The sequence below is a fragment of the Coenobita brevimanus genome, chromosome 45, assembly GCF_032717465.1.
Source record: "Coenobita brevimanus isolate Jiangsu-jjx chromosome 45, ASM3271746v2, whole genome shotgun sequence".
Taxonomy (NCBI): Eukaryota; Metazoa; Arthropoda; class Malacostraca; order Decapoda; family Coenobitidae; genus Coenobita; species Coenobita brevimanus.
In genome coordinates this window covers 11,791,989-11,805,741 of record NC_136998.1, presented here as the reverse complement: position 1 = coordinate 11,805,741, position 13,753 = coordinate 11,791,989, and the positions used below count along the sequence as shown (strand labels likewise).

The 13,753-nt window shown below is 40.2% G+C and overlaps 1 pseudogene; it reads left to right on the top strand.

Moving 5' to 3' along the window:
* The first annotated feature begins 8,255 nt into the window (after positions 1-8,255).
* LOC145398528 (5S ribosomal RNA) lies at positions 8,256-8,374 on the top strand (annotated as a pseudogene).
* The last annotated feature ends 5,379 nt before the right edge of the window (positions 8,375-13,753 follow it).

Here is a 13,753-nt window from a genome sequence, read left to right as displayed (position 1 = left end):
CTTGTCCAACTGCCTGAATGCAACCGCCCCACATCCACTCCACAGTGATGAACAGTATTCGATCTGAGAACACACATGACTTTTGTATATTGTGGCCATCTGCTCGTCAGTGAAGAACTCACGAACTCTGTACATAAGTCTCAATTTTGTGGAAGCATTTTTAGCAAGGGATTTTAACATAAGCTGTCCAGCTTAGGCTGGGGTTTAGAGTAACACCTAGGATATCAATTGTGGTGGATATGGGATTATTGACATCATTTAAAATTAAGTGAGAGTCTGAGGGATTCTGGGGGTAGAGGGGTTTTTCAAGAATACTCCCCCAGTATCCCTGCTTGTCGTAAAAGGCGACTAAAAGGGTTGGCGGAGGGTTAGTGCCCCTCCCCGGAAAACAACTAACTAAAAAAAAAAACAATAAGCCTCGGACAAGGACTGACCAAACGATGACGACCAAGGACCGGACAAAGGACATGGTAACTGGAACTTGGAATGTAAGGGAAGCGAATGATGAGGTGAAAGAGAGAGAGATTGTCCAGCTGCTTGAGGGTGCGAAAGTGGATGTATGTGGAATAACTGAAACAAAATGGAGAGCAGAAAGTGTGAGAGAATGGGAGTATGGACGGGGTATATGTGCAGGAGTAGGTGAGAATGAGAGGGCAAAGGAAGGAGTATGTATAGTTGTGAGTAAAAGATGGAAGAGGAGCATAAGACAGTATGGATCAGTTGGGTCAAGGATTGTGTGGGTAAAGTTGAAAGTTGGAATACAAATGTGGGCGACTGTGTGGGTGTATGAGCCAATGCAAGATCGTGCTAGAAGAGTGAGAGAAGAGTTCTGGACAAATGTAGAAGTGTGCATAGAAAAGTTTGGATGGAATGAGAGAGTGTTTTTGATTGGTGATATGAATAGTAAAGTTGGGAATGTGAAGGTGGATGGAATAGTTGGTGAGTGGGGTGTGCCTGCTGAGATAGATGAGAATCGGAGTGCGTTAGTGGACATTTGTGCTGGGAGGGGGTTGGTGATAGCCAATACCCTCTTCAGGCATAAAATGATCCACAGGTATACATGGCGAGTGATGAGAAGGGTGGGTGGTGAACTGAATGAAAGGAAGGCAATGATTGATTATGTGTGTGTGGATGAAAGGATGCGAAGATGTGTAAAGGATGCAAGAGTGTATAGAGGCTGGGGGAGTGGACTTTCTGACCACTACTTGGTGGTGGCCAGAATTAGAATTCAAGTAAGATGGAGGAATAGAAGAAGGGAAAGACGAGAGGAAGGAGTAGTTGCAAGGAGAGTGGAAAAGTTACAAGAGGATGAGAAAAAGGCAGAGTATAAGAGAGAAGTGGAGGAACGATTGGGCAAATATGAATTGGAGCAGATGGGAGACGTGGAAGGTGTGTGTAGGATATTTACTGAAGAAATATGTGCAGCATGTGATGTGGTGTGTGGAAGGAAGAGAAGACGGAGGGGGGTGCAAGGAACAGCGTGGTGGACTGAAGAGGTGAAACAGGCTGTGGCACAAAAGAAGAAAGCATACAATGAATGGATAAGAAACAGGGGCGTGGAAGAAGTTGAGAGGCGGAAGAGAGAGTTATATGTAGAAAGAAAGAGAGAGGTGAAAAGATTAGTAAGAGAGAGTAAGAAGAGAGTGGATGAGGAATTTGGAAGGAATTTGAGTGTAAAGTGGAGGGACTGTAAGAAAATGTTCTGGAGAGAGGTGAAAAGAGTAAGACAGGGTGGAGGTGAAGTTAGCAGGGGAGTGAAAGATAAAAATGGTAGATTACTAGTGGAGAAGGGAGAAAAAGTGAGGAGATGGAGAGAACACTTTCAGGAATTACTGAACGTAGAGGATGGAAGTAATGCGAGTATAAGTGGCTGGGGAATGGCTGGGAGAAGGAGGGAGGTGAGAAGACAGGAAGAAATCAGTAGGATAGAAGTTGTGGAAGCAATGAAGAAAGTTAAATCGGGGAAAGGCCCAGGAATTGATGCAGTGTGTGGTGAAATGCTGAAGCATGGGGGAGAGATAGTAGTAGAATGGATGTGGAAGATGTGCAGATTGGCCTGGGAGGAAGGTAGAGTCCCGGAGGATTGGAAGTCAGGTATAATTATTCCCTTGTACAAAGGAAAAGGGGAAAAAGAAGTGTGTGCTAATCATAGGGGCATTTGTCTTCTTAGTATAATAGGAAAAGTGTATGGTAGGATACTTATAGACAGAGTTAGAGAAAGAACAGAGAAATTAGTTGGAGAAGAACAGGGAGGCTTTAGGAAGGGAAGAGGTTGTGTAGATCAGATATTCATTCTTAGATCTTTAGTGGAAAAGTTTCTAGAGAAGGGAAAGAAGTTGCATGCGGCTTTCATGGATTTGGAGAAAGCACATGACAGGGTGGATAGACAAGGATTGTGGAATGTGTTAAGAATATATGAAGTAGATGGGAAGTTGTTGAATGCTGTGAAGAGTATGTACGATGGTGCGAAGGCTGCAGTGCGTGTGAATGGTGAACTAAGTGAATTTTTCTCTTTGAAAGTTGGTTTGAAACAGGGATGTGTCATTTCTCCATGGTTGTTCAATCTGTACATGGATGGGGTAATAAAAGAGGTACAAGGTAGGGTAGTGGATGTTGGAGTGGCCCTGGTGAGAGAGGATAGTGTTTGGAAACTCCATGTACTGTTGTTTGCAGATGATACTGTGTTGTTGAGTGAAGATGAAGGGGAGCTGCAAGGCTTGGTGGATGAGTTTGAGAGTGTGTGTAAGAAACGGAATCTAAAGGTGAATGTAGGGAAGAGTAAAGTGATGGTCTTTGAGAGAGGTGAAGTTAGTGAATGTACAGCGAGGTTGGATGGTTAGGAATTGGAAAATGTGAGTACGTTTAAGTACTTGGGTAGTGTGATGAGTAAGGATGGACGTTTGGAGAGTGAAGTGCCTGAAAGGGTACAGCAGGGAAGAAAGGTTGCTGGTTCTTTGAAAGCAGCGATAAGAAACAGGGAAGTGAGCATGGAAGTGAAAAAGTTACTACGTGACAGTATTGTGATACCAACTCTAACGTACGGAAGTGAAGCTTGGACATTGCTGGAAGGACACAAGTCAAGAGTGAGAGCAGTGGAAATAAGTTATTGAAGAGGAGCCTGTGGAGTCACATGGAGAGACAGGCTGACGAATGAGGATATAAAGGAGCGTTGTGGTGTTGATGTGGATGTGATAGGAAGGGTTATGAGGAACACACTGAGGTGGTTTGGCCATGTGGAGAGGATGGAGGGTGAAAGACTGACGAAGAGAGTGTATGTGAGTGAGGTGGAGGGGGGAAGAGAGAGGGGAAGGCCGAGGATGAGATGGAGGGATGGGGTGGAGAGGTATATGAGAGAGGGGGGTGTGAGTTGGGAGCAGGGCAGTGAAATGGCGGGGGACAGGGCGACTTGGAGGCGATTTGTTTGTGGCCACCCCAAACGGAATTGAGGCGTCTGTCAATAGATAGATAGATAGAAATTGTGTAAAGGAGGTATTAAATGTGAAAGAACAAAGAAGTGTCGAGCCATCAGCATAAGAGTGTATTGGGTTGTGAGTGAGATATAGGAGGTCATTTATAGGAATGAGAAAGAGGGTTGGCACCAAAATTGATCCCTGAGGTACGCCAGCATTTATGGAATGAAACTGAGAACAAATTCCATTTACCATGACCCATATTTTTCTATTGTGAAGGTAAGAAGAAATGAGAGGAATCAGTGATGCAAGGCCATAGTGTGACAACTTAGACATTAAAGGCAGGTGTCATGCTCTGTCAAATGCTTTTGATATATCAAGTGCTAATGTGTGTGTTTCACCATGTTGGTCTATTGTTTTGTTAATATGATGGGTAAGAAGGCAAAGAATGTCTACAGTTGAACGTTCTTGTCTAAATCCATACTGCCGATCACTGATTAATTTATTGATTTCTAGATGTTTGATTATGTGTTTGTTAATTAGTGTCTCAAAAACTTTACCGAGAATGGAAGTTATTGCAATTCCCGATGTCATTAACTGAGGAAAAACTGCCACTCTTCACCAGATTATTTAATTTTCGACATCAAAGTTGGTCAACTAAACCCCGTTCATTTTGAGTGCCATCTGTGTCACTAAAAGGAAGGGAGAAATTCTAACATTATTTTACTCACTGCTACAGAGAAAACAGGCTGTAATATAGTCAAATAGAATAAAAAATTGGTGGATTGAGTCTACCATCTCGGTTTTGGGACAGTTACTATTCTTTCCTTCCTTAACCCACGCCGTCCCGGCGACGTGAATTAACGTCCGCACATGATGTGCACTAATGTCCCGGCGACTATAGCAAATGCTCAGACGAAGTTGCGTCCATGGTGCCACCTCTCCATGCCTTCCTTCGTGCTACACGGGCAGCTGGCAGCGCTCATGACCAGAATGTCACTCAGCCATACTGCAGAATTTCTACCTATCAGAATTCTTTCATTCCCTGAACTGCATCTCTCTGGAACTCGCTTCCCCAGAGTTGTTTCCCTCCAGACTTCAACCTACTGCTGTTGAAGTCTAACTGTTACAGATATTTTTTGAACGGAGGACACTAGTAATCTGGTGCATGGATTTTTTTTTTTTTCATTTGTTTTTCCTTCCTCTGTTCTGTTATTAAAACAAAAAATGGTTAAAGATTTCTTTGGTTTTGGTCCTTGTATAAGTGTTATAGGCTATTATTTTATGTTCTCTTACTCTAGCACAATTATTGTGGTCAAACCATTTAGGAGAATTATATCTTTTTCTGTAACTATGATGGGGAATGAATGTTTCCATGCCGACTTTAATGAAATACATACATACATATATATATATATATATATATATATATATATATATATATATATATATATATAATTATCATCATCCTATCCTATGTTGCCCCATGAGATGCGTAGGAGTCCAGGGCTAGGCAAGTTGGTCCTGACATTCAAGATGAAAGCAACCAGCCTCACTCATCGCTGAGTGACATTACCTGAGCAACAAACCCAAACCAACCCTTGGATATAAACCTTCACCGGCTCAGTCCGATTGGAGCTCCGTATTTACCCACTAAACTACCAGGCGCCAAAATTTTATTAAATGGTTACCACCCAGCGTAGTAAATGGTTTCCTGGTGTACAGGAAACCCTTTCGCTTGTCACTCAGTGTAGAATCACCCGTAGACTTAAGGAAGAAAGAATGAAGGAAAAAAAAAACAGAAGAGGGAGTGTCAAGTCACTCACAGGCAGAAGGAAGAGGAAAGAATGAAGGAAATAGACATAAGAGGAAGGACGGAAGGAAGAGAGGAAAGTGCAGTTAACCGAGAGCAACACTATATCGAGTGAGTGGATGATGATCGCCCCCCCTTGTACATATATATATATATATATATATATATATATATATATATATATATATATTTGGTGCTAACGGCTCCAAATTATATCCTTTTATAGGTATGTTAATTGCAGGTGTCGTAAGTGTATGTTTAAGATGACTAGATTTCAGCAATTCTTGTTTTCCTTCGCCCACCAGCAGTTGTTTCAGTTACACAGGACTGGCTCAGTAAGTACGAGTATGCGTCTGCTTACAACACTTTTGCATCATTGAACGCAGAATTGTAAATCGATGCTAGTGATATACACTTTGATAAGGAAAACATGACTTTTTGAAATATTTGAGTGTTAACATGACAGTCATTTTTCAACTGTGCCGCCTGTTACTATAAACCAATGAATAGAGGCTTCGACGTAGGGCAACCTCTGTTTGATGTATTCCGTGTAATGTAAAGCCAATAGGAACAATTATCATGAGTCAACACATCTTTTTAGAAAATATCAGTCTATAAGAAACTGAAATGGTCCTATCTGTGACCTAATTACAACTATCCTGACAAGTTGCAATCGCATCTTTTATTTCCCGTTTCGGTTGCACTACAAATAAGGAATGACAGAGAGACACACGGCTACATTTGTAGTATACAGTATTTCTATCTATCTATCTATCTATAGCCCGACGCCCTAATCCCGCAAAGGGTGGCCGCAGACAAAACGCCTCCAAGTCGCTCTGTCACCCACCATTTGACTACCCTCCCCCCAACTCACCCTGTCATAAAGACTTTGTAGTTACTTGTAGAGAAGTATATTTTAGACTTGTGGTCGAGCGGCTTTTATATCTTGTAGTAGCTTCCCCACCAAATGTCATGTAGTGACAGGAGAGGTAAAGAATAGTATGGGACTATTTTTATTTGTCTTGGAAATATAAACAAGTCTCTCACATGGAACGAGTATAAGTCCCGGGTAGCTGCCTCCCTGTATCGCTATCTATCTCTCTCTCTCAAATCGCTAAACCCTTCTCCCGTGACCTGTCTCTAGGGTCGCTTGTCTCCTTCTCGACCTCTCTGTTCTAAGGCTAATCTCTGTCTGAGCTCTCTTTCCTAAATTCTGGTGTAGCAGGGGTGTGTCACGTGTGTTCCTCGTGGGTGGACTAGGTCTTTGTTCAGGAGAGGACTGCTGACAGCTAACTGCATCATCTCCTTACTGGCCGCTGTCGTCAGCTTTCCTCAGTGTTAAGAGTGTGTAAGCATGTTTAGCACTGCTCGATTCTCGCAGACACAACACCTTCTCATCATCTGACTCCCTGCTTCTATCTGTCTCTCTATCTATCTATTTATCTATCTATCTATTATGTAGTCCTACATCTGCTCGGTCGCGCGAAAATGGCGTACCATCGACATTTAATAGTTATAATATATTAATACATACTACATACACATTATAATGAACTTATAAGCTAATTAAGTGAAATATATAATACTGTAAAGTAACATAATATTGTATACATATAATATTTATAGTAAATAGTGATTATTCAGTAATAATACATTTTAAACAAGTTGTATACATATTTGAATAAATGCAATGGTTGTTGTATAACACTTTGTAAGACGTGCATGTACAACAGACGTACGCATATAATTGTGCAATGGTAATACTGCTAGGTTATACATTACATATTTGAGTTATCACTTTAGTAATGTCTAATATTTCACCTAACTTGTATGATGATACTGGTAATACAGAATTGTGCTATAATTGTATGACTTAATATTGTACTAACATTGTGGTACTACATAATTGTAACATTTTATGAATTGTTACTAAATATTGTGTTAATGCATTATTGTGTTGGCCTTATAATTGTAGTTACATTTGTTAATGCAACTCTTACATAAGTGTCTTGGCCTTATAATTGTAGTTAAAGTTACATAAAAGTTACATCTTGTTAATGCAACTGTTTTGTCGTTACATAATTGTTACATAAGGTTTGTAGGTACATAATTGTAATTAAAGTTACATAAAAGTTACATCTTGTTAATGCAACTGTTACATAATTGGCAAAGTGTAACATAATGCAATCGTTTGTCGTTACATAATTGTTACATATCGTTTGTAGGTACATAATTGTAGTTAGTGTAACATAATGCAATCGTTTGTCGTTACATAATTGTTACATATCGTTTGTAGTTACAAAATTGTAGTTAAAGTTACATAAAAGTTACATCTTGTTAATGCAACTGTCACAGAAATGGTACAACCCCCCCCTCCCTCATATACCTCTCAACTCCATCCCTCCACCTCATCCTCTGTCTACTTCTCCCTCTCCCTCCCTCCACCTCACTTACATACACCCTCTTAATCAGTCTTTCATTCTCCATTCTCTTCACATGTCCAAACCACCTCAGTGTATTTCTCCTAATCTTCTCAACCACATCCAATCCACTCTACAGCGTTCCTTCACTTCTTCATTCGTCAACCTGTCCCTCCACGTCACTCCACATGCTCCTCTCAAGTAACTCATTTCCACTGCTCTCACTCTTGACTTGTTCCCCTCGTGCGAGGTCCATGCCTTGCTTCCATACGTCAGGGTAGGGATCACAATACTATCACGCAGTGACTTCTTAACTTCCATACTCACCTCCCTAATTCTCATCATTGCTTTCAGTGTACCAACAACCTTCCTTCCCTGCTGTACCCTTTCACGCATTTCATCCCTCAAAGTTCCATCCTTACTCATCACACTACCCAAGTACTTGAATGCACTCACATTCTCCATATCCTCACCATCCAACCTCACTGCACACTCTGTGACTTCATTCCTCTCGAACACCATAACTTTACTTTTGTTTACATTAACTTTCAGATTCCTCCTCCTACACACTGTCCCAAATTTGAATATATATATATATATATATATATATATATATATATATATACCACGTTGAGTACACCGCTTCCCGTTCCATCAGCGAAGTTAAGCAACGTTGGGTCTGGTTAGTACTTGGATGGGTAACCGCCTGGGAACACCAGATGCTGTTGGCATCCCTACGTCAAGTGGGGTTGGTGGAGGATTAGTGCCCCTCCCTGTAAAACAATTAACTCTAAGCCCTTGGCCACCCCGTCCGGGATACATGGCGTCTGGCAATGAATGAATGAAAAAATATATACATATATATATATATATATATATATATATATATATATATATATATATATATATATATATATATATATATATATATATATATATATATATATATATATATATATATATATATATATATATATATATATATATATATTTTATATACATATATCAATCAATCATTTCCTGTGTCACCCTCGGGGATGCATAGGGCCTCGATGAACTCACACCACCACATCCTATCTTGTGCCAACTCCTCAAGATCTCCCCAACACTCATCTCCAGCTTCCCGTCTCATTGTCCTCACCCACGTCTCTTTTGGCCTTCCTCTACCTCTCCTACCAAGTGCCACCCACCCTGGTGTACCTCGTACTATTCCCTGTCTCCTGTACACATGTCCTAGCCACTTCCATCGTGAGAATCTAACATATTCATCGATCGGCTGCACTCCCGTTATTTCTCTAATTCTACTATTTGGTATCCTTTCCCACCACTTAACTCCTAATATTCTTCTAAGTGCTTTATTTTCAAACACCAAGAATTTATTTTCCATAGTCACTGTGCTGTACCAAGACTCGTGTCCATAAATTAAGATACTCCTAACCATTACCTTATAAAGTTTGATTTTTGTATGCACAGAGAAATTGTTACTATTCCAAATATTTTTAAGCATTCCCATTGCCTGATTAGCCTTCTTTAACCTTTCCTCGAATTCAAAGTTCAAAGAACCATCCTTGGCTAAATAAGTACCTAAATATTTAAACCTATCAACTTGCTTTACAACCATACCTCCAATTACACATTCCTGTGCATTTTCCATATTCATATTGATTATTTCAGTTTTTCCACAATTAATAACCAAACCCACCTTGCGACCTTCACTCACCAAACAGTCCAACACTCTCTGCATCTCTTCTGGCCCATCACAAATCAAAACTATATCATCTGCATAATCTAAATCCAAAAGTTTCCTGTTCTCTCCCCAAAGTATACCTGCACCGGTTTCTGTTCCAACGCGTTTCATAATGTAATCAATGACCAATATAAATAGTAAAGGCGATAGAACACCACCTTGAATTACTCCGGACTTGACTTCAAACGAATCACTCAGACAACCATCAACCATCACTTTACAAAATGTGTCCTCATGCATGTTCATAATGACCCTCACAAACTCCTCTGGTATTCCATAATGTCTCATGATCTTCCCCATAGTCTCTCTCGAAACACTATCAAAAGCCTTTTCAAAATCAACAAAACAAAGACTTAACGGTACTCTCATTTCATTAACTTGCTGCATCAAATGCCTAACTATAAAGATCTGATCATTGCAACCACGTCCCTTTCTAAAACCAGCCTGTTCATCCCTCAGAATACCCTCAACCACCGGCTCCAACCTATTTAACAACACTCTACTGAAAACTTTCAAAGCTATCGGTGACAAAGAGATTCCCCTCCAATTACCACATTCACTCAGGTCTCCCTTCTTCGGAACTTTAACAATTACACCATTCTTCCAAACTGATGGTAGTAACCCCGTCACCCATATCTTATTGAATAGCTTGGTCAAGATCATTATTAATCTATCCCCCTCCACTTTAAACATTTCCGGAAATAAACCATCCTCCCCTGGTGCCTTATTATTCTTTAACTGTTTTACTGCTTTCTCCACTTCTGCAAGCCTCAACTCTCCTGTTTCTATATTTAAATCTTCCTGAGCAGACGGTATATCCTCTTCTGGTGGTATTGGTCTATTAAGAACTGTCTCAAAATGCTCTTTCCATCTATTTTTAATATCTCCATCTTTGGTCAATAAATTTCCTTCCCTGTCTCTAACTGGTATTTCCTTGCGTTTACCTGCATTACCACTCAGTTCTCTAATCGATTCATATGCTATATATATATATATATATATATATATATATATATATATATCCCTAGGTTGCTTCCCCCAAGGAAAGGGAGGTAGCCGAGACAGGACGACACACTCCCAATTTACTCATGCACTCAAACACATTCATTTCCAGCTTACCTCCAAAGGGGAGAAGGGACAGATCCTCACCGCACCACACAACACGAGGGTCAACTGCGCAGTGCAATCAGTGACATCCGCAGCAGGGCCCGACAGCAGAGCTGGTTTACCCCTGCCACATCATAATAGACCCCATCCCCTTACCCACACCTGACTTGATCAGCTGATCAGACAAATGCAGGAGAATATCCCCTCAGGGCTGCGCCATCATTTATTCATTCACAATTTCTCTCTATTCATTTCTATCACGAACAGCCACCCTTCCTTGCTCAACAGGCATCCCTCTTGCATCCAACGCTCTCTTCACACTGTCCATCCACCCTATACGTGGTTTTCCTTTCAACCTTACACTTCTCACATCAGACCTAGTTATCTTTTTCACTAATCGCTCATTATGCATTCTCTCCACATGCCCAAACCATCGCAACACCCTCTGCTCAACTCGATCAGCCATTTCCCGAAGAACTCCTTTCTCCTTCGCACTTCATCATTTAACATTTGATGTAAACTGCAGTATGTGTTTTAAATGTTTTTAGGTCTGAAGATGGGATATGTTTCCCGAAACTAGTCACCTGGAACATATATAAATTGGAAAATCACCTTGACTCTCATTGACTGGCTCTGTACTATAAGAATCCCCACGGGCACCTCAGTTGTGGATATATATATATATATATATATATATATATATATATATATATAAAATGTGTGTTTGCATCCATATTTATACATACATGCATGATGTACAAATATACATACATGCCGGTACACACTACACTGAGTTTTGCAACCAAGCGTTCACTACTGTGGCTTTTATTATTGCAAAATAAAGGTGTAGCCTACATTGCTACTGTATTAAACATACTTTAAAAATACTTGGACTTAATGTTGTTACCTAAAAATTAAGTAGGAAAAAGGCTTGTATTACTGTTTTTCCATTGTATAGAACTGCAGCGACAAGCAGACAGATAAACAGTCATAGAGGCAGAGAAAGAAATAGACAGACAGGCACACAGACAGGGACGAAATTAGAAGGAAATGCAAGACATTAAGGAGAAAAGCTGGAGACCAACAACAGGAAAGAAGTGCAAAAGAGACGTGGAGTGGTGAAAAACAAGTATGAAAAGTTTAAACGAAGTTGGAAGGAAGGACAAATGAGCGAGAGAGAGAGAGAGAGAGAGAGAGAGAGAGAGAGAGAGGCTATATTCTTTCAGAAACTCGAAGCGATCACTTTCACGAGTTAACACCGTGAGCACGGTTATGTGTTTCGATATTCATCTGAATTACATCAGTAATATTTCTGCGGGGTGAGGAAGTACGTGGACACCAGAATTGAAGAGAGTGTACTGAGGTGGTATGGTCACGTGGAGACAATGGATAACAATATAGTGGTGAAAAAGGTATATCTTTGCAAATTTGAAGGAGGGAGGAAGCGAGGTAGGCCAAGTAGAAGGTGAAGATATATTGTGGATGAGTGTGTGAGGAAGAGAGGTATGGAAGTCGATGAGGCTAGGGGACTGACAAGAGATCGAACTGGCTGGATGAATGTTGTGAGAAGTACATGATCAGGGATTTGGCATCCATTTTCCGTGGCAGCGTCTGGATTGGCCCTATCAGATACCTTTATGTGAAGCTACAGAATGTGGTGAAACTTTTTGGCGAATCAAACACAGCCAGGATTCCGGGAGTTTGAATGATGAATGAATAGAAGCGTGGCTCATTGGACTTGGCCAAATTGTCCTGTCTGTATATTGCTACTCCTCACCTTGCCTTAGGGTGGGAAAGGTCAGGATGATGATGATATTATTTCTTCAGCAATAAATGGACTTTTCTTATTAAACAGATTAAAGAAGAACCTTTATTAATGCCTTCACTGCAGTTACTGTTTTCTTATGTCATTATTATTAACAGCAGACGAAATTATTCACCTCACGAAAACCACTTGTATTGAAGGGGTTAACATTATAAAAAATCTCATGTTTATAAAAATTTCCCTGTCTCAGATGTATAATATTTGGCTTGGTGTACTTGTGTAGCAATCACTTCACACTCCATTTGTTGTGTAATTAGTCTGGTAACTTCTACTTAGTAAGAGAGGAGGCGGAGGGAATAGATAGGTATTTATGTTGCTTACTTCCATAATTGACTTTTATGAGCATGCGAGTAGAATAGAAAAAATGGTCACACGCCAAAAATACATTGGATTCTGAGTGATTAGCCCAGCAATAACTAACCTTTTTCATTTCGGTGAAATCTTTCTCCCATTTCATTCCAGCTACCACCTAACTATTTTATTCAACCTATGACTGACCGTCAATAATGAAAACCTAATGAAGGTTATATCGATCTCCTTGCATCTAGAAAGGAGTCCCCAAATCCTTACAAAACTAGTGAGGTTAGCAATGACAGAATTTATAAACAATCTCAAAGTGGATTAATCATATGTGGCTTAGTGTAAGCATTGACTTGCTGTGAAAATACTGCCATATCAGGCACTCGTATTACTTTTATGCAATCAGTGTTTGTAATGTAAACAAATACGTAACATACAATGAAATAATAGAAGGAATGGAGAAAATAATTCACGGAAGAAGTGTTAAGGGAGTTTCGCAACCTAGTCCTTCTAGGGAAATAATTTTAGTTTTCAATAATCTGTTTCCCCATATACGTCATTTTGTTTGTCTGTATTGTTTGAAAAAATATTTAACCTTATGAAACAGCTCACTAGCCGAACATATTTGTTAATTTCAGATAACCTTTTCCAATATTGTTAGAAATCTGACAATGGTACACCGTACATCATATCTGTGCTCATATAGCCTCTTTCTAAGGCACCAGGAGGATTCATCACATTATATGGTCGACCATCCACTACAATGAATCCAGTATAATGAATGGTCAATATTCTTCTGCTTTCATTGGTGTCTTAATCATCGTTTTTATCCTCACCTGTATTGCCACGCTGCCATAATCATTTTAGTGTAGTCAACAAATCACCCAACGCTTCTGCTTATACTGTAACTCTTTCTTCTCCTTTGGGCTCATCCTATCACAACCTTATTTCCTTAACCTGTCCTATCGCTCCAGTGCGGCCTGTGGACCCTCCAATGAAACGTCGGTTGTGGCACTTTAAAGTTGCTGATTGGGAGGCCCTCAGGCAGTACCCTTTTTTTAATTTCCCTGGAATGATTATTGCTTCCACGGCCGGGAGCCATCTAAGTGTGCCATTCACATTACGGAGGTT